This window comes from Odocoileus virginianus, chromosome 27, assembly GCF_023699985.2.
Source record: "Odocoileus virginianus isolate 20LAN1187 ecotype Illinois chromosome 27, Ovbor_1.2, whole genome shotgun sequence".
Classification (NCBI taxonomy): domain Eukaryota; kingdom Metazoa; phylum Chordata; class Mammalia; order Artiodactyla; family Cervidae; genus Odocoileus; species Odocoileus virginianus.
This window is the reverse complement of record NC_069700.1, coordinates 12,082,873-12,103,712: the sequence shown is the minus strand read 5'-3', so window position 1 is coordinate 12,103,712 and position 20,840 is coordinate 12,082,873. Positions and strand designations below refer to the sequence as shown.

General features: G+C 40.7%; 1 long non-coding RNA gene across 7 annotated transcripts in view; it reads right to left on the bottom strand.

Moving 5' to 3' along the window:
• Positions 1-20,840, bottom strand: part of LOC110126271 (uncharacterized) — a 147,485-nt gene that overhangs the window by 19,987 nt on the left and 106,658 nt on the right. For 2 of the 7 annotated variants that reach the window (XR_002310370.2, XR_011483847.1), the window contains one exon: positions 2,837-3,206. The exons of 3 other annotated variants lie outside the window; for them this stretch is intronic. This is a non-coding gene — a long non-coding RNA (uncharacterized lncRNA). Of the gene's footprint in view, positions 1-473; positions 1,192-2,836; positions 3,237-20,840 lie in introns of those variants that run through there. 2 more of the 7 variants (XR_011483848.1, XR_011483850.1) reach the window with 2 other exon arrangements.

Here is a 20,840-nt window from a genome sequence, read left to right as displayed (position 1 = left end):
AGATCCTCATCTTTTTTTCCCCATATCTCCTTTTACAAATTCTCTACTATGGCTTTAGGAATCACTCTTCCTTCTGTAGTGTAGAAAAAAATGGATACTATAACCACTTCAAATACATTTTGGTGCTTTTGTGTCACATGAGTATTAACGGTAAGAGAAAAGAAGACATAACTTGTTGTCCTGGTTATGTAGTACCAATGATTATTTCAAATAGAAAAGCATTATGGGGTCATCTATTTGATTCCCTTCTCATCAAGAATTAAGTGGATCAAGGAAGAAATAGTCCATTTCATAGTTACTACTGGTGCAAGTTGCCAACTCTTTTTTTCTCAGTCTGCTTATAAAAAAAAAAAAAAAACAGTCCTAAAACCCCTGAAAACTCTCAGCAACCATGTTCATGTTTCAGCATCTTCACCTTGACTAATCCTTCTGCAACCAGTGCTTTTTATCTCAATGGATTGAAGGGGCACAGAGCATAGATTCAGGAAGCAGAAGGTTTGCATTTTGGCACTTAGTCTATGAGTTGTAGATTCTGAGATTGTGGGGAAGTGCTGAAGATTTCTGAATCCATTTCCCCTGTCTGTAGCATAGGAAAGACTCCCACTCATAACTCACAAGATTGAATGGGATTTTATTATTTGGAAGTGCGTCTTGGCTAGAAAGACTGGAAGCCAAGTATCCGAGCTGGGTATCATGGCTGTGACCAGACATGTTTGGTCAAGTCTGGAAGGTTAATTGGCACGCTGGCCAGGTTTGGGCTTGCCTGACAGCTCAGGGGAGCCACAGTGACTGGTTTTTATTAAATCTGACAACTGGCCCCCGAGAGCATCACCTGGCACCGTGTCTGATGGGGGGCTAGAACACAGGTGCTCGTGCGGCATCCAGGAAACCTGGTTAGAAGGGAGGGACTGATCCCTGTGAGCAAAGACGAAAAGAAGCGTCTGCGCTGGCTGTCTGTGCAGCGTCAGAGAACCTGGCTCATATCATCAGAGAGAGGGAACTGGTGTGAGAGTGGGCCAAGGGAAACAGGTTCCTCCCTGGAGATGCCCTAGGCTACTGAGATCGCCAGCATGTCCCTCTCGAGATGCAGTGAGCCGGGTGGCACTTGAAGGTGGTGTATCAGTAGAATAGTGCTCGATGCTGTGTCAGGCTGCACTCAGTGGGGCCTGAGGTCATAAAATGCTGGGGGCTCTTTAAGAAAAGAATACACAGTTACAAATGTAAAACTCGGCACAAAAGGGACTATTTTTTTAGGCTAATTAGGTCAATCCCAATAACTTACACTTTTAAAAAGCTTATTTCCAAAATAGAAATAGAGTTACAGATGTTGAAAAGAAACTTATGGTTACCGAAGGGGGGAGGGGGGATAAACTGGGAGACTGGGACTGACATGTTAATATACATGCCAGTATATATAAAACAGGGCTTCCCAGGTGGCTCGGTGGTAAAGAACTTGCCTGCCAATGCAGGAGATGCAAGAGATGTGGGTTCGATCCCTGGGTTGGGAAGATTCCCTGGAGAAGGAAATGGCAACCCATTCCAGGATTCTTGCCTGAGAAATCCCAAGGATAGAGGAGCCTGGTGGGCTACAGCCCGTGAGGTTGCAAAGAGTCAGACACGACAGTGACTACAACAACAAATATATGAAACAGATAACTAATGAGGACCTATTGTAGAGCACAGGGAACTCTACGCAATTCTCTGCAGTGACCTAGATGGGAACAGAATCTAAAACTGGTGGATTCGTGTGTACGTGTAACTGACTCACTGGTGGTGTTGTACACCACAAACTAACACAACGTTGTAAATCAACTGTAGTCCAAAGAATAATAACTTTTAAAAAGCTGATAAATAGTGCCAAGTCCAGAAATGTAACAGTATACTTTTACTAGTTGCCTGACACATCTCTTTAAGACTTTTTTCCCTTAGTCTCTTGGGTGGCATACTTTTTGATCACTTCTTCATCTCACGATGATTTTGTAATATCACTTTCTACAGAGAGAATGAAAACATAATTTGGTCTTTTTTTCTAGACTGGTTAATCAGAATTAATTCTCAATTATTGATTGTTAGGGTGAATAAAAGAATGAAGACAATGCAAATGATGCACTCTTTGTAATATTCCTACCAGCTTGTGCTCAACAAACAAGAATTCTGAAAGATTTTATTTTGAGTGATTTCAATAATAAAAGGAGGGGAATGTATGGCACATTTATAATTGCATACACTCACCAAAGACAATCTCTGTTTTGACTAGGTGTTGTTGAGAACCAAATTGTCTGCTTACACATTTACATGCCTAATGATTAGAAGGAATTCCCACAGAGAAGCTTCTGACAGGGCACATTTCAAACCTTGTGCTCTATTACCTGTGGCTCTGATGCCGGGAGTCACAGAACCTGCACCTGCTGCGCTAGAGCCACTGGTCCTGCTCTTTCATGGTTGGACACCAGGCAGGTTGGCAGAGAGGGCACTAGGAGAATTCCTGGAAAACCATTTCTATACTGGTTCAGCCAGCAATAACTTCGATATACCTGGAAGTGACTTTGAACCAGATAAATGATCCCACGAAATCCAAAATAAACTTCCTTTAGCCATATTCCAAAAATGCCCCCTGGACACTCCCATGCCATTGGAGACAAAGTGATGCATAATGGAGGGGAAATTAAAGAGGAAAAAGAATGTGGGCTTTACCACTCGTAACTAAAACATTTTACTTCTGCAAATTTTAGGGCAAAAACAAAAATGACCACATGAAATCATTGCCAGGGACTTTTCTTGGTTCTTTGAAGGGGACCATGAATGTGAGGGGTCCCCAGACTTAAACTTCCATTACCTTTTCAGGAAATATACCCCAGGTTGAAATAGAAAAAATTCCGAGTTTCATGGCTTCATGAAATAAAGTCTTATTTTGTTGACACAAAGACCAGTTGGTAGGCGGTGGTGGTGAATCTGACCCGAGTGGTGTGTGAGGGAAGAGGTAGGGAAGACCTTGTTCCATGCAGTTGTTCAAGGATCCAGGCCAACAGAGGCTCTGGCATCTTCCGCAAGTTCTGTGTACATCAATAACTAGCTGCCAGACATGGCGGGGAGAGAGCGACAGAGAGCAGGAGATCATGAGCGAGGTTTCACTGGCCAGGCCAGGACGTGGTGCTTCACTTCTTCTCATAGTCTACTGGCTGGAACTCAATTCCAGGGCCATGCACCTGCAAAGGAGACTGGGAAATGTAGTATACCTGTGCTGGGGGAAGCAGAAACACATTGTGGTAATTTACAGTAGTCTCTGACGTGAGAAGAGACGGGACTTGCCCTCAGGTGGGGTCGGAGCGACACATATACGGCAAGACGACGCTGCTGAAGCCACAGGAGGCGCTGAGAAGCCAGCAGGAGCTTCTGTGTGAGTTCAGTCACCTTAGTCGTGTCCGACTCTGTGTGACCCCATGGACCGCAGCCCACCAGGCTCCCCTGTCCAGGGGATTCTCCAGGCAAGAATACTGCAGCGCGCTGCCATTTCCTTTTCCAAGGATCTTCCCAACCCAGGGATCCAACCTGCATCTCCTGCACTAGCAGGCAGGTTCTTTACCACTGGTACCACCTGGGAAGCCCCCAGGAGCTTCTGGGAATTCCCAATATCCTCTTTTTTTTTTTTTTTTTGGTCCCTTAGGTATCATGGTAGCAGGATGGAAGTAATGGACTTTTCCCACAAATGTATTTACATAATTGTAAAGTCTTGCTTCTTCTATTACATGTGCTGTCCAGTTTTTGATGTAAGGTATATAAGCTCTGTTTTCTTCCTTCACTCTCCCCCCACCCCATCCAGTATCCTCTTGAACCAGGAACATGTCTGGGGCTGTGGCACTGCAGGACAAGGGATGCACTGCTGCACTGGGGGTGTTCACAGAAACGATCATTCTGTTACTAGTAGTTTTACTCTTTGTACCTCCCATTCCACGATGATTTAAGGAAACCTGCCTGGAAATCAGTCTAAGGGATGATGATAATAATGTAGTCAACACTGAGTAAAAAGAGATTTTTAGGGAGACGTTTGCAAAGTCACATCACTCAGTTCTACCTACCGCCATTTACTGAAGGGATCCTCAATCCCTGATTTATTAGACTGTTCCCTCTTAGGAGAAAACATGTTTCATTTACTTTGGGGTCCCAGTGATGAGCTGGGTGCTATACTGGATTGTCAGAATTTTCCTTTTACTCTCCTAAATACAAGCATTAAACATTTTTTGATCTGTAGCACTGTTAAGAGCCTTGTCAGAATAAGACACTAATGCCCAGGTTCAACGAATATGTTAATTTTGATCCACAATTCGTGGATATTCCATAATTAATTGAACTTGGGGTCTTGCTTTGAGATTCTTTCTGTCTGACCTTTTCTACAACAATTAAAGAAAACATAAGGCTTATGTGTAGAAATTATTTTTAGATTTCTTAGAATGTGGAAAGTCTCTAAATCAGTTGGAAAAGGTAAGTTCTTCATTTCTTCTAGCAGATGGAAAAATTACTTTTCCCTTAAAGCTTTTCTCTCCACGTAGGTTAAAAATCCATTAGTGAATTAGGCTTAGCTGGGCCCATTCACTGATATTTGATCCTTGGAACCTCTCATGGAAAATCAATGTGTGGCTTTTCAGCTAATTAACATAATGTTAATAGAATGCATAATACCAGCAGAGCTGGAATCCTCGCACTTAAGTCTTCGGCTCAGGCTGAGTGAGCAGAAATGCCTGATCGATATTTCTGAGAGGAGAGCATATTTGTACCACTCAAGAGAAGACAGACACAGGAGATTCAGGTTAAAGCGGTACCTGTCTGCATGGCCCTGCGTACTTGCTTGAACAGGCTTGCCAAAGTAGGAAGTGAGAGCCAGAAGAAAGCTAAAATGAGAAGGCTTGAAATTCTATCCACATACGGGCAATTGTGTCAGCAATGAAATCTGAACAACGGATTCAAATTCAGCCTTCTGAGACATCAAGTTTGAGGAAGGATGTGATGAGAATGTGGGGGCTAGTGCATGAATTTCTTACATGGTTTCTCTGGTTAGAGACTGTAACCACAAAAAATAGCCTCACAGTACAAATAGCAAACACAGCCCTGATCCCAAGGTATTCAGATATTTCCCTACTTTTCTTGCCCCCACTTAAAAAATATTCAATTGTGGTGAAATACACATTATATAAAATTTACCATTTTAATCATGGGAGGGGGGCGGTGTCAACTTATTTTTACTAATTGGAAGAAACAATTCAAAGAGAGGAAAACACTGAATGGAGAAAAATCCTGCTCTGCATACTTTTAAACTGGTATCGTTGTTGCAATGATAAAAAATTAAGCTGTGATATAGTGGTCTTCATAAAAGCATACTGACTCGCTAGGCTTTGGAAGGAGTTCTAGGCCTCCATGCTGGCTCAGATGGTAAAGAATCTGCCAACAATGTGGGAGACCTGGGTTCCATCTCTAGGTCGGGAAGATCCCCTGGAGAAGGAAATGGAAACCCACTCTAATATTCTTGCCTGGAGAATCCCATGGACAGAAGAGCCGTGTGGGCTCCAATCCACTGGGGTCGCAAAGAGTGAGACACGACTGAGCAAGTAACACTAGCTGGCCCAGCAGGCAGCTTACAGGAGACGCTAGACTGAGTGCCCTGGGCTGCCCTTTTCATTTTCAAGTGTATTAAGTACATTCATGGTTGTGCAGCCATTACCATCATTCATCTCCAGAACTCACTTTATCTCGCAACACTGAAACTCTGAGCCTGTTAAACAATAACTCTCCTTTCCCTCTTCCTCCAGCCCCTGGAAACCATCTCTCCACTTTCTGTCTCCATGAAGTTGACTACTCTGAAGTATCACATACCAGAAAAATCATACAGTATTTTTGTGATTGGCTTACTTCACTTAGCATAATGTCCTCAAGGTTTATTCTTACTGTAGCACATGACAGTATTTCCTCCATTTTTAATGCGAAATAGTGTTTCCATGGTATGTATATATACCCCATTTTGTTTATCCATTCTTCTGTCAGTGGACTTGGGTTTCTTCTGCTTTTGTGAATAATGCTGCTATGAACATGGGTGTACAAATATTTCCTTGACTCCCTAGTTTCATTCTTTTGGGTGTATGCTCAGAAGTAGAATTGCTGGATCATATGATAATTCCAGTGTTCTTGCCTGGAGAATCCCAGGGACAGGGTCGCACAGAGTTGGACACGACTGAAGTGACTTAGCAGCAGTAGCGGCATGATAATTTTATTCTTGAGTTCTGAAAAACTGCCATACTGTTTTCCATAGTGGGTGCATCATTTTACATCCCCATCAATAGTGCATCATGGTTCCAATTTGTCCTCATCCATACCAACCCTTTTTCCTTATTTTTTCCCTCCTTTCTTAAAAAAAAAATTTTATAGTAGCCATCCTAATAGCTAGGAGGGTGGTATCGCATTGTGGTCTCAAGGTCACAGGCTCCATCCAGAGACCATGTGCTGGCCATTTTCTTTCCCCACCAGCCCTTCTCCTAAACCCTGTCTGTCTCCGCACCCCGACAGCCTTCCCCTTTCCCCTCTCTCTTTTCCAAATCTCCCAAACCATCTGCTGTGACTAGTGTTCTCATTCACCTTTTCCCGCTTATCTCCTCTTCAGCAGGAAAGTGCTTCCCAGGCTGACAGCCTAATCTCCCCGCTGATCCTGTGTTTCTGAATTCATCATCCCACCCCTCGGCCTGCCGCCCCTGCTCGGCTGCCCGGGCTGGGCAGGAAGCGGGCAGAGGAGGCCGAACCAGACCAAAAAAGTACAAAATGTGGGGGAGTGATCCAGGTACAGGGAATGGTGCTGTTGAACCCCAGAGGGCTCCGTGGTTCTGAAGGGGGTTATTTTTCCTTCTTTTGGTCATTGTAGATTGTTTACTAAAACAAGAAACAATAGGCAGTGAAACACACCCTGATTCTCCCCCCACTCTTCGGTGGCAGTGTGGTGGGGCATGGTGGAGGTAGCGACGGATGGAGGCAGAAGGGAAGACGGCTCTGTCCACCCCCTACCGTCTCCCTCCCCAGCTATGTTCAAAGCCCTCACTCAATCCTCACAGGGGCAACAGCCGGCGGGTTGGTTTGCCCCTGCAGCAGGAGGATGGACATCCAGAGTGGGAATCACAAGGACCACTGAGAACGTGATGCTCTTCTCCGGAACCGGCAGAGAGTAGCGCAGCCAGGCCCCATCTGGGGTGCGGTGGAGGGGAGGGGGGCTGCTGGTTTCCGACAAGCCAGGTTAGATCCAGGAGGGGCTGCCCTGAGGGCTGGATGGGTAGCTGCTCCTCACCTGGGAGAACTTGGTGGAAGGACAACCCAAGGAGGGAACCAATCCAGGGTCAACTTTCTTTTCCATCCCTGAATCAAACATGACACACCAGGGAAAATCATTTCTGGACTGGCCATAATGTTTCTCCCTGTCAATTCTCTCCTCCCACCTGGAAATTCCTCTCTCTGTTCCTGAATACTGTGCTTTCAAAGGACGGAAAGAGCACTTCAGTTTACTGTTGTTTTTCCTTGTACTGAAATAAAACCCCAAAGCCCATAGCAGAGGTAAGATTGGAATTGTGCTTCCCTTAGCGCTGTGTTCCCTCATCTTGATATCTGATGTATTGTGTGAGATGTGCCATGTAATTGCCAATGTATACATCAGTTATATATATTGTATATGTTATTTCATATATATACATATTGTTTTATTATACATACTCTTCTTATCTATCTATCTCTCTTCTCTCTGCTTCCAGGAAGGAAGCTACTCATGGCTATTGAAGCTCTGAGATCTGCCCTTTTTGGCTCTGCAATTCATACCTTAAGCAAGGTCACTAGCTTCTGTATTGCTATCCAGAAGGTAGCTGTAAATCATTTTTTCCTTTTTGTCTTAATTGGGAGAAGCTGAGACTCATCACGTACGGAAGAGGGCAGGAAACTGAATTGCAATAAAGCTACTTTAAAACATAGACCTATAAACTGAGGCCATTACCATATATGGTGCTACTACAGATTTTCCTTGAATGCTCATTTTTTCTTTTCTGTTCTACTTCAGCTCATCCATTCCCCCTCTCCCACTTCTCCTGCTCACCCCTCCCTGCCCCCATACCATGGAGGACGCAGACTCTGCTTTATATACATTATTAACATCTCACGATTATAAGATCATTTAATATTTCCAGAACATTCTCCTTTTATTTTCTCTTTGACATGTATGCACAAATTCTTCCTATATTCCTCCTTCTTTTCCAACTCTGACAGATGGGCTAGACTTTTTTTTTTTCTTTTTTGGCTCATTTGCGTATGCTCAAATGAATAGTGTAAAGTAAGTATGCTTTCAGCACAGTACTGAAGCGCTGAGGAGTGCACTTTGGGGAAATGATGCTCAGGTAATGTGTCCACTCTCCGCGAAGGGGGAATTATGATAAAGTGCTGGAATTCTGTCTGTTACTGAACTGGCATGTCTTGGGAGGAAGTCCTTGTCATTTCCGCAGCTGTTTTTTTCTTGCTCCTCTCTCCTCCACCCTAACATATCATATAATAAAATATATTTCTGGAACAAGTCTTAAAAAAACAACAACTGTGCTTGGGGAGAGGAAACTGAAGCTGATAAAATAATGAAATTAGGCCGGACCTTTTGTTATCTTTTTTAAAAGTTATTTTCTCCTGCAGCTAATACATATCACGTGTTCCAGTTCAATTGTTTGAGTTACAAATGTTTCACTTCATAAGGGCACCACCCTCTATTACGGTAAGTCGTTCATCCACTGACAGTGCAAAGGCTGAATTTACAGCATTAGGGTTTTAGGATTTTTTTAATTTTGGCTAAGTTTTCTTCTTATGATCAAGTAAACCTCACCTGATGGACAAGAGTTTGTGTAAGCTCTGGGAGTTGGTGATGGACAGGGAAGCCCGGCATACTGCGGTCCATGGGGTCGCAAAGAGTCGGACACGACTGAGCGACTGAACTGAAACCTGACTCACGAATCACGGGATGCTGCAGCTGTCAGGAAGGAGCTTAAAAAAATCTCATGTGTAAATGCCATGATCAGCAAACCGCAGTCTCATTACTCTGAGTGGGAAGGTCCCAATTCTTGTTTAGCTTCCTGCCTGGGAGGCAGTAATAGTAACGCAATCTTTGGTCAAAGGGAAAAGTTGTAAGGGCCACAGAACAACTCAAAACTCAATAGCAAGAAGTTGGGTAGTTTCTTATGAAATTAGACCTATATCTACCCTATGACTCAAAAGTATTTACTCAAGATAAACAAAATAAGTATGTTCATAAAAACATTTTAACAAGAATGTCCATAATAGTTTTTCTCATAAAGCTGGAAATGTCCACATGTGCATCAAGAAGAGAATGGATAAATAAATTATGATATATTTGTGTAATGGAATACTACTCAACAATAAAAAGGAGTGAGCTATAGATATACTAAAGAACATTGACAACTCTTAACAGAAATTATGTTGCGTGAAAGAAGCCAAGCATTCATGCTACGTTCTAAAACAGGCAAAACTAATCATTAATGATCCAAATCAGAGGAGAGTTGTCTCTGGGTAGCAGAGAGCAGGGATCAGCTAAGAAGCAGCATGAGGGAACTTTCTGGGGTGATGGAACTGTTCCATATCTTGATGGAGTGGAGGTGATGTGGGATTTGTATTTGTCAAAAGTCATCAAAACCTGCACATAAAACTTCAGATTTTCACATTTCATGGAATACAAATTTTCTCTCAAAATTTAAAGTGGACTACAAATATATATATGTGTGTATATATGTGTACATATATGTATGTGTATGTATATATATATATTTTTTTCTCCATGAATGCAACTAATTTTTTATAAGTAAATATTGGGTTTTATGAGCTTCCCAAGTGGTTCACTGGTAAAGAATCCACCTGCAGTGCAGGAGACATGGAGACTAGGGTTTGACCCCTGGGTCAGGGAGATCCCCTGGAGAAGGAAAAGGTAACCCCCTCCAGTCAGTATTCTTGCCTGGAAAATCTCATGGACAGAGGAGCCTGGTGGGCTACAATCCATGGGGTCGCAAAGAGTCAGATACGGCTGATTGACTAAACAACAGAACCAATGTGACTACAGCGTCCCACAACGGGAGGATCTTTTATGCATTCCTGGAGCTCTGGTTGTGATTCCCAAACCCGGCTGCGCATTAGTCTTCCCTGTGGAGCTTGCGTTCTTCAGGATGCCTGGGACTGACTTATCACCAAAGATTCTGACTCTGCGGGTGTGGTTTAGAAATCTGCATTTTGGGGCTTCCAAGGATTACCCTTCAGGGAGAGACTTCTAAGGTTTAGATAGTGGTAGACGTTTTTAAGTATCTGACATATACTTAAGTATACGTTAAGTATAAGATGTTTTTAAGACGTTTTAAGTATTTTTAAGACACCAGTGAATAAAAAGGTAAGTGTTTTGATTCAAACCTATGTGTATGTTTAAAACAGAAATGAGTGTGAAGTGAGGACAGAGGGAAAGAACTAACATGTATTGAGGGTCCAGGATGTGCCAGGGAGATTGTTAGGCATTTGATATAGATAATTGCATTTAAGTTCTCTAAGAAGCATACTTATTTACTATCTATTTTTATTGCAATCACCAGAGTCCAGGCACCAGCAAAAGCAACTTTCTTGCAAATCTCCTAATAGGATGGGCTATTTCAGGTCCCCAGGCCTTTGCAATGCCTGGGATGCATTTTCTCTTAGTCTGTTAGCTGTATTTCTGCTCATCTTCTAAGAACCAGCTTAAGTATCCCACATTATATGAGTCCTTCTTGCTCCTTCCCTTGCCCTGTTGGAGGAATTTCATTCCTCCTCAAGTAGAAATTTATCTGCTGTCCTAGGAGTCATACCAAAATGTAACTAGGAGTTTTTTCACATGAGTTAGAGACACTCATTGGTAACTGATTTAATGCTAAATCTACTTAAATGGAGAACACACTATAAATAAAACTTTTGGCAGGCAAATGTAGGTTTGCATTCGACTGATTTCTTCTTTTAGTATTACATCTGTCACATGGCATTGTAATCTTTAATGTACATTTCTCTCCCACCCCCTAGACAAAGATCTCTTTGAAGACAGGACCGTATCTTATTCATCTTTGTAGTCCCAGGTCCTGGCACAAAACCTGGCACTTAATGCCCATAAATTACTGTCGAGTAGAGTGGATGAATGAAGGAGATTATCTTGCTTCTCCTCAAATCCAGTTTGTACCCAGTGAGTCTTCAGTACTAACTCACTGACCTCAAAACAAAATGTAAACCCTCAAGATGAATTTTAAGGGTTCCCGTAATTACCATCTGCCTTACCTAACTCTAGATCTAACTTAACTTGGGGGCTATTGATTACTAAATTAAATCTCCTGGTCAAGATATATCAACTCATTCCTTGAATATCATGTGCTCATTTTTTTCTCCATGCCCTTCATTAAATTGCCATCTATTCCATGGTATAATAGAGAGTATATGATGACTGAAGAGCTGAGAATGATTCTTACTTCCCACCATATTAGTTGTGTAACTGTGGTCAAATGACTTAACATCTCTGAGCCTTGTTTTTTCTCATTTATGAAATAGGATAATATCTGAAATAATCTATATAGATTTTCCTGAAAGCTGTGCAAAATTATTAATATTATATTACTATATTGTTATTATATTACAGCTATAAAAAGAACTAAGCAATTATTATTCATTATTGTTATCCTGTATATCCTTCAGTATGAAGCTTAAGGCCCAAGTTCCTTTTTAAGTTTGGAGAACCTATATTTTTTTATGAACTGTCTGAACCACTATGTTACTTCATCATATACTATCATAATTATTATTTAACTGTTTCATGTATATGTGGTCTTTCTCTTCAACCTGATTGGAAACCTCAAGGGCACAAGCAGGGAGCTTGGATTACCCTTAATTTTATGTCTGCAAATCACTTAGTGGAGCATAAAATATCTTAAATTTTATTAATATTAAATTGTCTTAAATAAGGAAAATGGAAAATATATTTAGAATCAGAGTTTTAGAGTAATAAGTTCTTAAACATTGTTTGATATAACATTCTATTTCTATTGAAACTGTAACTTACATGTGTTAGTAAGTTAATAATTAGTAGTTAATAATTCTAGCTAATGAGTCTTGAGAAAATCCTGGCATTGTGCCAAGTAATTTAAATTTATGATATAATTTAATGACATTGGAGTTATCATTATCCCCATTTTATAGATGAAAAAAACAATGCTTAGAAGTTGGGATTCAGATGGGCATCTTTTCTCCCAATATTCCACCCTTAACCTTGCCTTTGGCATTGCCTTTTCATGATTCTCACACCAGTGCCCTTCCTGCTACTGGGGTCACCCTTATATTCTCTGTAGGGCAGTGGTTCTTCGGTATGACCGCGACTAGCAGCATCACTATCACCTGGGAAATTCTAACCCCACCTAGCCTCATTGAATCAGACACTCTGAGGGTGATGTTTAACTATATGTGCTTTGACAAACTCTCTACGTAATCTGGATGCACACTCATGTTTGAAAACCAGGACTTTAGAGTGAATATTGAACTTGTCTTTTGCTTCTTGTATTGCTCATGCCATTGCTTAATAGAGTTTTACATTATATGTTTATATAACAAGGGAGAGAAAGCCTACACCTCTCAAACAATATTCAATGATTCCTACATTCTATATATGAAATTCCACTCCAGGAAAAAGAACTAACAAACCTGAAATTTGCTGCCATGCAGCCTATAATTTTAAGAGCCTTAATTGATTTTGTTTCTTTTCCTTGTTTTAACATTTATTTTTGTATTTTACCTAATTATAAGTAACAATTAGATTTTTCCCTGCAGTTGTCTGGAATTTTTAACAAAAGTTGCATCTTTCTCATCTCCTTCCAGAAAGCTTCTATTCTGGTTTGAATCCTTAATAGGACTTTAAAACTTTTAAAGACAGAGCAAAAATGTTTTGTAATAAAACTTTGGCTAGATTTCATAATGAATGTGATATATACAATATAGAACAATTAGGGAAGAAATCCAGACTTGGTTTTTTATGTAACATATATACTGCTAAATATAACAAGTTACTTTAGCCAATATTAATATACTTAGTTTACAGGAAAATATCCAGAACAAAGGTTAAATGACATATGTGGTTTCTTTAGAGAAGCTTGATTTCTTCAGAGCCCTTAATATTTCTTGCAGTGATTTTTCTAGAATGTAGTGCTGTGCAAATGACTGTCCCAAGACTTGTATGTGTTGTTTGTCATTCAAGTACTTTTAATATTAAAGCAATTACCAGTTATTTACTTAAAATGAGTAGGTAACTTAAGGAAAAGTCTATCCTGTTTTTGACACTAATCTTAGAAGGGCAAGTTTAATGTCCCTACCACTGACAATTTTATGATAGTTTAAAGATTGCATCAAAGGACCTCAGATCCACTGGGACATGTTAAACATTCAAAATTTTTATTTTGGAATTCTAGAGAATAGAAGTTTAATGACTCCATTTTCCACATAAGTAAAACGGGAAAAGAACCTAGTGGCTAGTGGAATGTCATTGTTAAGATTTCAAATTACTCCAACTTTCACGTGTTATAAGATTTTCTTGGTTTGATGTAAGGATGGCTACTTTTTAAAATAAATCTAAATTAACAATCTCTATTAGCTGAGCAGTATTTCTATAGAAATCATGGAACAAAGAAGTCCTTAATAGATCATTTCACAAAAAAAAACTTGTTCTGTACTTTTAATAAAGTTAATGCAAATATTGTTCTTCTTATTTAAAGGCAACAATTATTGATGTAATGAAGAATTAATTTGGAATAATATATATTTTTTGTCTTCTGAGGGGAAAAGCCATGATTGCTTCCAGAAAGTGTGCCTTCAACTGCTTTGTGTAAAGCAATCCATTGTGAAGGAATACTAAGAATGAAGCATGACAAATAAATGGGGCTTCAGGTAAATTTCACAAAGTTGAGCATTGTAGGAATGTTAGCTGACATCTAGTCTAACCTTCCATATAACTGCACATCTCTTTGGTAAAATCTCTGATGGAATGTTATACAGCTACTACTTAAATAACGTCCCCCTTATCTGTAGAAAGGCAACCCATTCTATTCTTGCATAATTCAATTCCATATTCTTTTCAGTTCCACTCATTAGTATGAGTTCTGCCTGCCTTCTGGAGACACACAGAAGAGTGTGCGTCTCCAGAGTCTAGCCCTTTATGCATCGTCACCAACACCAACAGCTGTTGGTGACTATTGTTTTTAGTTTGCAAGTGTCCCTCTCTGAATGAAGTTTCCAGAGCAAGCATAATGAATTCAATTCAGCTGATGCCTTAATGCAAGTGGGCAGGACTGACCATGATCTGCTCTGAAGTTATCAAACATGTATCACTCTTTTCTCTGATGTCATTTTTTAAATCATCTGGTTTACTGATGAGTAATTTACGTGCAGTATAATTGTAATATACAGTCCTATGACTTTTGATGAATGTGTACCATTGTGTAACCACCACCACAATCAAGATATAGTAGTTTCATCACCTTCCTTCCTTTGTAGCTAACTCCACCCTTCACCCCCAGCCCCTGGCAACAACTAATCCACTGTGTGTTTCTATGGTCTTGCCTTTATTTCTTCTATACCATCTTGATTACTTAAGGAGAATATTGCTTTAGTTATGAAGGTCCTCATTAGGACTGCACAAGGTACATGACAAGGGACAGAATAAAGGATTTTTTAAAAAGGAAAAAAGGATGGGGAAAAAAAATAAGTAAAGTGAAAGAGAATTTTAAAAATAAGAAAACGGTCTGGAGAGGGGCAAAGACAGACCAAAAGAAAGGCCTATAGTTGTGATAGAAGGTACCTTGGGTGTTGGCGTCAATATCTCTTTGAAAACATTGTATGCCACAGTGGTGAGCCAACCCATTGTACTGATTGGAAATTAGAGAGAACATGAAGCTGGTTCACAGAGGGAAAAGCTAATTTTTGAAAAGTCACAGTATCAAGAATAGTGAAAAGGAGAATGCCTCCTCTATGACAATAACAACCACTGTCCATGGTGCTGAATGTTTATCTTATGTTAGCTCGTATTTCTAGATCTTACCTTTGGATTCTAGTGACTTCTAAGTGATCTGACCTCTCCTAAGAATTCATAGAGGTGAAGGTCAAAGTTTTTGTAAAGAGAATCAAATCTGGGTTTCAGAAACTGAGTTTTGGAGAGACATTTTCAGAAAATGAGACATTCGTTGTTTTAAAATAATTTTCAAACAGTTGGAGCTGCCTTGCAATTTTTCCCCTTGGCCAGTTGGGAAGATATACTTCTTCTTCTCCTTCTGACTCATTAATTTTTGGGATTAATGAATTGCATCTCAGAATGGGTTAGCTGAAACTTTCCTCCTAGGTTAACTCCTCTTTGGAAGGCGCTCATGGTTAAATGTCTAGAGATTTGAATTCTGATCTCAGCTCTGCATCAATTACCTGGCTAACTGTTCTGCTTCCTTTCAGGACTTAGGCATAGGGCTGTCAGATTTAGGAAGTAAAAATGCAGGATGTTCAGTTAAATTTCAATTTCAGGTAAGTAACACAGGTGTTTTAAATCATTTAAGTAAGCCCCATTCTGAGATAGATTGCTAAAACTTCCTGAAATATGCAAATGTTAAAGTAGTTTGCTTTGTTTAAAAGGTGTTCTTTACATGTGGGTGACCCCTACTGATTTGGGAGAACAAATAGTATATGCATGCACAGTCGTGCCTGACTCTTTTTGACCCCTTGGACTGTAGCCCCCCAGGCTCCTCTGTCCATGGGATTCTCCAGGCAAGAATACTGGAGTGGGTTGCATTTTCTCCTCCAGGGAATCTTCCCAACTCAGGGATCAAGCCTGTGTCTTTTGCATTGGTGGATGGGTTCGTTACCACTGAGCCACTTGGAAAGCCTCAAATTGTATATAACCTCTGCCAAAGAGGTTACTTTTGAATTCTAAGTATTGAAGGTAGCATTCATCAAATTGTACTAGCCCTTGCAGTTCAGTAGGGGTGGGGGTGGGGGAAGGGGTCTACAAAAGAAAGTGTAAATGGTAAGGAAACTTCTAGAGTTATTACTATTTAAGATGATGGTTCTGTCCCTAGTTTAGGTGAATTCTAGTATTTTCTATAATTTTTTAAAATGTCTTTTCTTTTACTTCTTTTTTTCTGTTTGCTCATCAGCTCATTTTGGTCTGGCATTTGTGTTTTAAATCTTTGCTGTTTATTTTAATTTAGGATGCCATCCCACGAAAAACAGTTTTTAAAAAATTCAGTGCTCTGGACACAGTATTGCTGATTTTTATTTATTTATCCATCTTTATCCTGCCTGAGGGAAAACAAGGATTTAAAATGCATTGTTGTCTGCATCTGTGAGTAGATAAATTTAGTATTTATTTGCTAGAGTGCCAGAGTGTACTTTCTCACTCTTAATTTTGCCACCAGCAATTATTTGGCCACAATCTTAAGCAGATTGTCTATACTCTGAATGGCTCTGCAGAGTCTTGCTGGCTACTTAGTCATGGTAAGATGGGCAAGAGTAGAACAAACTATGGAAATGGACATTGGATAATGAAGATTAATTCTTACCAAAGAGTAAATCTGGTTTCAAGTTTTAGCTTTTCAGAAAATGACTATATTAAAAATTTCCTAAGTTCATCTGTCCATCAAAAATCTAGTTAGTACAGATCAGAATAACAGATTAACGGGAAACATGATTTCTGAGTGGCAGGAAATTTTGTTCTAGATGGAGCTGATGTCTCATCCGTAAGTGACTGACAGGTTCATAATGGCACAGTACATTTACTCTCCCACTCCTCTTGCGTGTAGATTAAAAAAAATCATTTACAATAAAGGTAGTCACATTTCCAATAACGCACTGTTAACTCATCATGTAATGGGAAGTTCTTTCAAAGAGTACTTGAGCAATGTATTACATATTCATTTTCTCTTGGTGATGCTTCTGACTCCCCAAATCATTAGATATTAACTAAAAGAGGGAAGTTACAAAAATGAGATTATGCTTTTCTGAGCATGGGCAACTCAATACTTTGGTGAGTAGAACCTACTAATAAAAATCAGTCTTTTAAATGTCACCTGGTACTTATAGGCCCCACAGCTGGGCATCGCCAGATCTGTGAAGGTCGTGTCAGGAGACTGTCCCTGAGGAGGAAGTTCAAAGGCAGGATGATGAAGGTCCACACACCTCCTGGAGTTGGCAGTGCCGGAAGTCAGAGCAACATAGCGTGACTAACACAGGACAGAGTTCAGAACTGAGAGACAGGAAGGGTTTTCTTTTTTGCCTCTAATTATGGAGATAACTTCAGTTACCTAGTTTGTCTTCCTTTTATAAAACAGAGAAATTTTGAGCTAAGAGAGACTTTAGCAACTCCCAACTCCAGACAACCTCATTGTATTCACAAAGAATCTAATATCCAGACGTGTTAATTGAGCTACTCGGTGGCCAGATAGCTAGGATCAGAATTCCATTCTCAGAGTCTCAATCTAATACTCTTGAAAATGTAGTTGAAAGGAATGAGCTTGGAGTCTAGGTTTGAGTCTCAGGAGTAACTACTTAGGCTAAATGACCTTTTTGGGTAACAAAGTCCTTGAACTCAGTTTCCCATCTGTAAAATGGGCTTAAAAACACCTGCTCTATTTATCTCTCAAGGATATTATGTGTTTCTAAGCAAAAGTACAAAAAAGGGTACTGTATTATTATTATTGCTGTGTAACAACTCACCCAAAACTGCACATCTGAAACAACATCCATTATCCCATAGGTTCCTTGGGTCCAGAATCTGGGCCCAGCTTAGCTGGATGCCTCTGGGCTCAGCATCTCTCACGAGCTTGTCGTCAGTCCATCGATCCGAGCTCTGGTCTCATTTGAAGGCTTGACTTGGGAGCTGTGGGGTGAGGTCTTTTTCCGAGTTCGCTCATGTGACTGTTTTTAGGATTCAGCTCCTTGCCAGCTGTTCACCAGGGGCCTCTCTCGGTTCCTTGTGAACCTCTCTTCAGAACTGCTCACAATGTGGCAGCTGGCTTTATCAGAGCGAGGGAGCGAGAGGGCAAGTGAGCAGGAGCAGGCTGGAAGCAGGTCTTTCTGTGACCTGATCTTGGAAGTAACATCCCATCACTTTTGCTGTTCTCTCTTCATTAGAAGCAAGCCACCAGGTCCAGCCCACACTCAGGGGGCACAGATCACACAGGCATGATGAGGGCCACTGGGGGCCCCAGAGGCTCCTATCGCACATGGTAGTCTCATTTTTATGAGTTGTTACAAGGAAAGGATAAGAGATTCATGGTATACCTACTTTAATAAATCAAAAGCTTTTGCAAAAAGAAAGTGGCATCAGTATTTTAATTTGTAATTATTGATTGACTGCTTCCAAAGAAGATTTGAAGTGGCATCCATAGTCACCTACGTTGCATGCGCGAGCCCTCCCGTTTAGAGGACACTCCATCTCAGCCCTGTTCACCTGAGAACTGCTAAATAATCTTCTGCAAATGCGCCTAAATATGACTTCCTGGATATGTTACTGTGGTTCAGATACTATGTGTGTGAGTCGCTCAGTAGAGGCTGATTCTTTGTGACCCCATGGACTATGACCTGCCAGGCTCCTCTGTCCATGGGATTCTCCAGGCAAGAATACTGGAACGGGTTGCCATTTCCTTCTCTAGGAGATCTTCCTGACCCAGGGATCAAACCCAGGTCTCCTGCATTGGCATGTGGGTTCTTTACCATCTGAGCCACCAGGGAAGCAACTATACTTTCTAATATGAATTGGTTGTAGGACAATGTCCAACCTGGAATACAGTTGCTTTTTCTAGTTGTCCCATAGTTAGTTGATGTGTTCACTAATTACTAAATGTGTCTTTCCATAGGAATAGGAGGGAATAACTGTGGGCAGGAGGACATAAATAATAAAGGTCAACACTAGTTAGTCCTTTTTTGAAGATATATCTTCAGTGATTTGTAAAGAATTATAGAAAACTTTCCAGTTGCCTTTCTAGGAATGGAGAAGCATTTTAAAACGTTTTATCAAAAAAAAAAAGTTTTTATCAAATGGGGGCAGAGGATTACTTGGACCCCAAATATTGGAAGGCTTTAAAATTGCAGATTTCTGGCCCTTGCCTTAGACTTACTGAATGAGAATCTCTGGGTCAATCCCAGAAATGTGTGTCTTTGATAAAGTGATTCTTATGTAAAGTTTGATAGACCTGGGTCTACAGGAACCCTGGAAAACTTATAAGGCACAGCATCCATACAGGTGTTCTTATTTGCTTTATTTGGCTATGGTTTGTGATTATAACTCTTCTAAGATAGCAGTGATTATAAAATGCACCATTATATTATGCACTATTAAGAAAAGAAACTCTTCAGATTAAAATTTTAAGGATTCATAAACATCCATTCCTTCTGAGAGATGTTAAAATATGAGAAAACTTCAGAACTGAAGCAACATGACAAAATGCTCTTCTTCTGTGACCTAACCAGGTCTATAAGATAGCAACTCTATAACCCACTCCAGTCTTGCCTGGAAAATCCTATGGACACTGGCACCAGTAGGCTACAGTCCATGGGGTCGCAAAGAGTTGAACACGAATAAGCGACTAAACTTTGTGCTATATTCCATTTCCTAGAAATCTGTTTTTTAAATTCATGTACTCATCTATCCAACCATTCATTCACTATTTCACATATAGTTACCAAAGGCCTACTGTGTGTCAGGCCCTGTGCATGGTGGTTGGGATATAGCGGTAATGAGATGCCTCGTGGGCTTGCACCCTAGGACGTAAGACAGAAACTGAACATGCACACAAATAAATATATACCTGCTAATTAGGATAAGTGCAATGAAGGAGAAAGAGGAATTGTCACCGAGATGGATAGACAGAGAAGGTCAAAGTAATTGGTGAATGTCTGAGTATACACCCCTCTTTGGGGCTGATGGGGGTTAATGAGCAATTGTTTCTGAAGAAGCAGGAAGGGATGGCAGATGTGGGGTGTTTGCATTCGCTGGGCTCACAACCGAGACTTCTTCAGGAATACACAGGGGCTGTGCATCGTGTGTGTTCCTCCCCGCAGCCCTACACAGACACAAGTATGCACAACAGTTTACTCTCCTTAGCATCCAGTTGACTGACATCTGCAAAGGCCAGCTACTGATGGTTTAAATGTAGCTGAGAGTGGCTGGCGTAATGGTCAGAAAGAAACAGTGAGGGGAAGGGAAGAGCCATCACTTCTTTGCAAGCACAGCCTTTCAGAACTGGCCACGGTGCTGTGCCTGCTCTCCCTTCTCTCAACATGCTCCAGGCCTGAATTCCCTGTTTACTTTTCGGCTTACTGCCGCGGTTTGTCTTATTCTGAACTGAACTTAATACCCTGAATCATCAATGTCATTCTGAGATGGATTCTTTACAATCCTTAATGTGACAAACTGGATTGATCCCCTGCCCACTACCTGCCAGCTCACTGCAATTTCTCCTTAAATCTCTTCCTCTCCCTCCCTTTCACGTCCTACAATGCGCGTGCTGAAGGAGAGGCATTGTCCTGCAAGCGCCCCACAATTACACAGTGTGGTTAGGCAAGATGGTATTGGTGCTGAGTCCACCCTCGCCCTCATTTTTCCTTTTCATGCTAATTTGACATGATGGAATTCTACAGTCTTGTCAGTGACCTGCTTGTACTTCAATCTTTATTTTGTGAGAATTTTTTAATCAATCTAGGTGTCATCTGGCAGCCTAAAACAAATGATATTGTAAAAATGTTTATTGCTGAGC